The sequence below is a fragment of the Rutidosis leptorrhynchoides genome, chromosome 8, assembly GCF_046630445.1.
Source record: "Rutidosis leptorrhynchoides isolate AG116_Rl617_1_P2 chromosome 8, CSIRO_AGI_Rlap_v1, whole genome shotgun sequence".
In the NCBI taxonomy this organism is placed as follows: Eukaryota; Viridiplantae; Streptophyta; class Magnoliopsida; order Asterales; family Asteraceae; genus Rutidosis; species Rutidosis leptorrhynchoides.
In genome coordinates this window covers 33,149,898-33,157,606 of record NC_092340.1, presented here as the reverse complement: position 1 = coordinate 33,157,606, position 7,709 = coordinate 33,149,898, and positions in this window count along the sequence as shown.

The following is a 7,709-nucleotide window of genomic DNA, read 5'->3' as shown; positions in this document are numbered from 1 at the left end:
AAGTTCGGGTCACTACAATAGACACGTATAAAATGTTTTGACATATCATATTGACATTATCTATATATATTATTTTGAATAACCCATAAGACACTATATGCGGTAATGCTCGAGTTAGCATATAATGGGTCGAGGTTAATTCTAAAATAATATATATACCATGGGTTGTAATCGAGTCTGAGACATGTATACAATGGGTTGTGGATTGATTCGAGATAATATGTATAATATAGGTGTAACGACCCTGGATTTTTCAACATTTATTTATTAATAATTATTATTATTAATACGTGTGATTAAACGAATGTATGTCATTACATTTTCATGTTGCCATGATTGTCCGAACTTGACTTTAACTGCCCGAAACGTCTTTGTGACACCCGGAACTTTCACGAATAATATTTTTAGATATTATTTACATTCATGATAAAGTTTATTAATCATTTTAATTAACTAAAGTTGTTAGTTAGTTACTTGGGCTTTTAATTGGATTTACTTGTTAATTACATACATACTTGGGCTTTTATTTGAACTTGGGCCTTTACTAGTGTTATTGGACTTTAGAAGCCCACCCTACTTTTAAGTGGACTAATTAGCCCAACACTACTTGTAAGTATCATGTTAGATGGTAACTAGCTAGTTTAAGGCACTTGGAATCTTGTTACACATCATCCCCATGCACATACCACCTTGTATCCAACTTTAATGAACTTTACAAGCTAGTAACCAAAGAACAAACCTCCCCCTCCCTTTTTTCTGCTGAATGCCGAAGCCCATGGTGACCATATGGTGGTGTTTTAATTTTTTTACACTACATACTCACTAGTTACCTCACGTCTCTCTCATTCTCAAACTCACACATTACTTGCATCTTATTTTCTCTCTTTACTTTCTCTCTTTTCTCTTCATACTTGTAAGTATTATGAAGTTCTTTTCTCTTCTTCTTTTCTTTACAAAACCAACCTAAAGCACTCTTAATCATCATCATCATTTGTTGTTGTTTGATACTTGTCTTGTTAGTTACTTACTAGTTGTTATTAATTACTTACTTTGTAGTTGCTTGTTACTTAATTACTAGCTTTCAAGAATCAAACTTACTAGTTTGAGTCTTCATAATATCTTGTATTTTCAAGAACATACAAGAACAAACTACCTAGTTATGTTCTACATATATTATGTCAAAAGATTTAAAGTTCTTGTGTTGTAACTCATACTTGAAGTACATGAAGTGAACTTAATGTTTACTTTCTAAATCTTTAAAGTATGAAACTCATGAACTTATTTACTTGTTTATTTAGTTTTACTTGCACTTTAATTTTATGATTTTGGTTGTTGTTGGTCAAGTACTACAAGTTAGTCTTGATCTCATATCTCTTGGAATTTAAAGTTAACTTAAAAGTTTGATGTTGTAGGGGGTGTATACAAAATAGTATTATTTTTAGTGCGAAATACTATTAAATATGCTACAATTTTACACAAGTTATTTATTTATTTATCGAGTGGGATATACTTAAACCTTGCTACAACACTTATAGGCAGTGTACCTAATCGTATTATAGTATAGTTTTTAGTAAGTCCGGTTCGTTCCACAGGGAAAGCTCGAGAAGTTTAACGCACACAAAATAGAAAAATAGAAAAATATATATATGTACTAGTAGTATTATTATATAAAAGGGGGGTTTTTTACCGTTTAATGATCGGTTTGTCGATTTTAAAACTTTAGTCGCAGTTAAAACCAAATGTAAAATATAAAAAAAATAAATACAAGTCTTAAATTAAAACGTAAAGTAAATAACGATAATGAAATTGCGAATAATAAAAGTGCGATAAAATAAACTTGCGATAATTAAAAAGTACGATAATTAAAAGTGCAATTAAATACAATAACAATAAAAATGCGATAATTAGAAGTGCAATTAAATATAAAATAAAGGAAATTAAATATGAAATAAAAGAATTATGCTTATTTAAACTTCCGTAATCATGATGTTTGACGTGTTGATTTTAGTTTTATGCCCATGGGTTAATTGTCCTTTGTCCTGGATTATTTAATATGTCCGTCTGGTTTTTGTCCATAACAGTCCATCAGTCATAAATATAAAGTGCGAGTGTCCTCGTCAAATTATTCTTATACCCGAAGTTAAATATTCCAACTAATTGGGGACTTAAACTGTAACAAGATTTTAATACTTTGTTTAATAATTACACCAGGATGTTTACTGAGTGTAACCCAAGGTTTTAATATTTTGTTATCAATTATACCAAGTGTCCTTTTACATAATTTCACCCCTGTTTTAATTATTCTAGTGGCTATTAATCCATTCCCGTGTCCGGTTAAATGAACGATTATTCGTACATATAAATACCCCGCCCATCGTGTCCGATCGAGTGTAAATGGTTATTTATAGGTACGCCCAATTGTAAATCTTTATATTAACATTAACAAACTATCATTTAGTTAAACAAATATAAAGCCCATTAATAGCTCATAGTCTAATTTCCACAAGTATCGTTCTTTTGTCCAAACCCCAATTATGGTACAAAGCCCAATTACCCAATTTTAGTAATTAGCCCAACATCATGATTACTTCATTTTAAATAAGCATAATAATAACTTAGCTACGAGACATTAATATAAAAAGGTTGAACATAACTTACAATGATTAAAAATAGCGTAGCGTTACACGGACAGAATTTCGACTTACACACTCAAACGATCTCTATCATAAATCTTATTATTATCATAATTTAAAATTAAAATTAAGATTATTGTTATATCTTATTAAGTTAACATTATGATAGAGATATAGAATATAGATATTGATAATTGATATTGATAATAGATAGATGGATCGGTATATAGATAGAAAATATGATCGAAAAAAGGTATCCTAAAATTGATCGAATACACTGCCTTTTATAGGCGAATTTTGAAATTGAATTTTCATTTACGACCCCTGAACTATGCTCAATTAACAACTTTTTATTATTTAATATTATTCTTATTATGAATTATTTAAATATTATATTTTATTCTTGTGCATAGTTGACTCGTAATTTTTACACCGTTGCGTCGAGCGTTGAGAGTTGACTCATGTCCTGGTTCCGGATTTTCGAACGTCCTTTCGTACAATTTTATATCGTGTACTTTGCATTTTGTAACTTGTACTCTTGTCATTTTTAGACGTTCTTTATCAATAATTTGAACCTTTTTAATTGAATCTTGTACTTTTTAGCTTTTTGGACCTTTCTGTCTTCAATTCGTCGTTTTCGCCTTTTGTCTTCGCACTTATTTAATATAAACGAATATTACTTGAAAATGGAACAATTGCAACTAAAATCTTGTCTTTCTTGGGGGATAATGCAATGAAATATGTGTTCATTTTTAGCCTTATCAATATTCCCACACTTAAGCGTTGCTTGTCCTCAAGCAATATAGTCTTGAAAAACACTTGAATCACTTCTTTATTCTTCACACTTTGTACATCAGTGATTTCAATATGGCGGTATGAACAATGGTAGTAACAATGTAACCATGGTTAAAGGTGGGTGTGTCATCCACAGTTGCCTCGGGTTTAGGTCAACGACACTTGCAATCAAATAGCCGATTTACTTTCGGTTTCCAAAGCAAAGTGCACATTTGAAAGGCGGTTTACAGTCCCACATGACTATAAAAATTTAGATCCTTTAAGGAAATTGGATCTTTATGAAAACATTTGATCTTTTGAAAATTCAAGCTAGATTTTACCCTAGACAAGTTTTCTGATTTGATCCACCATCGGTGTTGCAAAATATGTTTGTGGATCAATATTTTGGCTAAAAACTTTTAGGTTCATGTAATCCACTGCTATCCCGGTATCGAATAGCACACATCCAGTTTACTTGTTCCGTATATTACCTTTCGGTAAACTACCGTCCGGTTGTAAAGGAAAGCGATGAACAAGAAACTGTTAAGGCAATGTCTAATGACATGTATTTGTTCATGGTCTAATTACGTGTCGGATGCTAGAACTATCCTTGGTAGGAGCAATAGTAAAGAACATCCTATAATTTTTCGGTCTGGCATAAGGTCCTGTCTCCGACCATGCTATGCAACCACCATTCTTACGGTTGACACCCGATTTGGTTCAGGTGACCTAATGAATTCCAGGTGAATTCCTAGGATTTTACGTTCAATGGTAATGAACGCATTGAAAATGGTTTTTCAGAAAACAAATCGGTTTGTAATTTTTGATCAAAATATTTTCTCGTTCAAGCTCGAGTTTAGATATCATTGAATTTCATGAGTTTGAATTCTCAATCTTTAAGGTCAATCTCTAGGATTGAATAATATCAGTCTTAAAAGCTGATTTTTAATCTTTAAGGAGATTATCCTTTCTGGGGATCTGATTCATTAGTCTTATCAAGCTAATTTGAACGGTGCCTCCCCATTGTACGAGATAAATCCTTCTCATGGTTAGGAAAATCTGACCACATGGCGACCCTGTTTGATGCTGAGGTCCGTGGATTTCCAACCGATTTTAGTGATGACTTTTCTAGATTTTTCGTCAACCTACAGCTGGTCTGGACGACAACTTCCTGACCTAAATCAAGAAGCGCGTGTCTTTTTCGGAAGACTTTACTTCCTTTTAAATGATGGAATTGATTCATCGTGTAGATCCATCTCTTCTTTTCTTTCCTCGGGTAAAACAGTTGATTATCGTCCAAAACAAAACTATTTTCAATTGTTTGTACAAAAATATGTGATATATGTTTTGAATAACTTGGTAAAGTTTTCCCACACTTGGCTTTTATTTATGTTTTTCTTTGCCTTTTTCTCCTCTATTCCATTCTTAAATGAATTCTAACATTTTAGTTGTTTCTCAATTTATGTCCTTTCCGAGGTAACGATAATTTCGGCTCAATGACCTAGTTTTCATCGTTCATAAATATGTATAAACATGATTTTGAATTCATTTTGTTGAAAATTTTGAAAAATTTACTAGAAGTGGGTAGTCAGTATATAAGACTAGGGCTGTTCCTTGTTATCGGAGAGCACTAGATTCTAATACAACTACTGCGTTACTAGTATTTTTAATGGTAACCAAGTGTTTAAAATAAAATTTTTAAAATCCGAAAGAATTTAACCCCTTCCCACACTTAAGATCTTGCAATGCCCTCATTTGCAAGAAATCAGTAACAATTTAAATTATTGAGGGTGATAAGCGTAGAAAAGTGATTAAATTTTACCAAAGTTTCAAACATATTGTTGTTTGTTTGTTGAATGATAAATGGTGCACGTCATTTGTTTATTCCGTCTTGTTTGTTATTTCACACATATTTTGCATCTTGTCGTCAAAATTACTTGCTTTTGCTGAACTTAATGCCAGTCTTTGAAAACGCGTTATTTTACCCTGTCTTGTAAGATAAACTACAAACAAATATATACATACTATTTTTTTTTTATTTATAAAACCTTTAACTTATAAAACAAATATTAATTAATTTTAAAATTTTGTTTCTTTTAAGAATGAGGGCGTTTCGGAACGATGCCCTAGTCCGTCCCTCGACAAAATTTTAAAATTTGTCATTTTCAAGCAATTGTTTTAAAAGCTTAGATTTTTGGATTTTTTAATTTTTTTTTGGCATACTTTAAATCAATAAGATTAAAAATAATGATAATAAAAGTTCTCGTCCCTCCCTCGGGTAAAGCAATTTCGGTTTAATGACATAGTCTTCAACTTACGACGAATTTTAAAAATCATATTTTTAACTTAATGAGATAAAGTAAATTTTTGTTTTTAAATTCACACAACTTAAATATAAAATTCAAAATTAATATTAAAAATTCACACCAAACTTAAAAATTTGAAATGCATAAAATTAAAAATTCATATTTTAAAAATTAAAAATTCACACCAAACTTAATTTTAAAAATTCATATTATAAATTCACACCAAACTTATATTAATTTTTCAAATATTTACAATTTTAAAAATATTGTTTTTACAAAGTTTACAATATTAATTTAAGATTTAAATATTAATTTTAAAAACATGGTAAAAATAAAATTAAAAATCTTTTTGGCTTTTTATCCCACTTTAATCAATCAAATATTATCAAAAATATGCGCCCCTCTTTTCGGTAAAGTAATTTCGGTTCCAAGACCTAATTTAACTCATGACGAATTTTTGAAATATTTTGGGTTGATTGTTTAAAGATATTTATACCTTAAGAATAAACGTTAAATTTCGCAGTGATGTAATAAATTTTTGAATGATATCAATAATTTCGGTCGCCAAACCTAATTTTATTCAATACCAATTTAATACTTTTTAGCGAACAAATTAGCGTTTATTATCAAAAGGTTAAAAATAAAAATAAAAATAAAAAACTGTACAGACATACCTGTGAAATAGATTTCTTAGTTATATGATCTATCCCATTCATAAGATAATTGGTTTTCCATGGCTACATAGGCGTAACCTCGAGCATTCAGTGTCTTTTCTTCTAAACATATGAACGGTCCGTCTCTGCATAAAGTAACAAATTCGGTATTTGAATAGGTTTGATTATTTGAACATTTACCTCCATGTGACCATTTTCCGCATTTGTGACATCGTTCTAGGTGTCGTGCTCTTCTTTTTGCTGCGGATTTTGATTTTCCTTTACCAAATTGTAACTTATTATCTTCGCATCTGGATTCTTTTCTAACTCCGTCCATTCTTTCTCTGATTACTGATACTAATTCACTCGATAGTATGTCATTATTACGTTTAGTGATTAAAGCGTGTAGCATTAGACCATGGTTTAGTTCACAGGCAGTCTTCATTTTGTAAAAACCTAAAAAAAAAAAAAAAAATTCAGAATGGGGGAAGAAGACTAGTTCTTTAGGGTCTGCTAGGGAAAGACCATTCGGGTTCCATTTTCGAGAACTACACGAAAACAGACAATCTAACTCTAACAGAAATACATATTATCCTTTAAAGACTTGATTCTCCCCACACTTAGTTAGCTGTGGTGTCGAAATTGTGATTAACTTCTTTGTCGACTTCCATCGGACCATGTATGTAATGTTTAACTCTGTAACCATTAACTTTAAATTCAATCCCATTTGAATTTATTAATTCTATCGTTCCGTATGGGAAAACTCTTTTGACTATGAATGGTCCAGACCATCTTGATTTCAATTTTCCAGGAAATAGCTTGAATCGTGAATTGAAAAGAAGAACTCTGTCTCCTTCTTTAAATTCTTTTGAACTTCTGATTCTTTTATCATGCCATTTCTTCGTTCTTTCCTTATAGATTAACGAATTTTCGTATGCTTCATGTCTTAATTCTTCTAATTCGTTTAGTTGACTTAATCGTAGACGTCCGGCTTCATGTAAATCAAGATTACATGTTTTCAAAGCCCAAAATGCTTTGTGTTCAATTTCTACTGGAAGATGACATGCTTTTCCATAAACAAGTCTAAAAGGTGTGGTTCCAATTGGAGTTTTGTAGGCTGTTCTAAAAGCCCAGAGTGCATCCTCCAATTTAATGGACCATTCCTTCGGATTTGATCCTACGGTTTTCTCTAGAATACGTTTTAAGGCTCGGTTGGTATTTTCAACTTGTCCACTTGTTTGTGGATGATATGCGGTGGAGATTTTATGAGTTACTCCATATCTTTTAAGAACTTTCTCAAGTTGATTATTACAGAAATGAGTACCCCGATCACTTATTAAAGC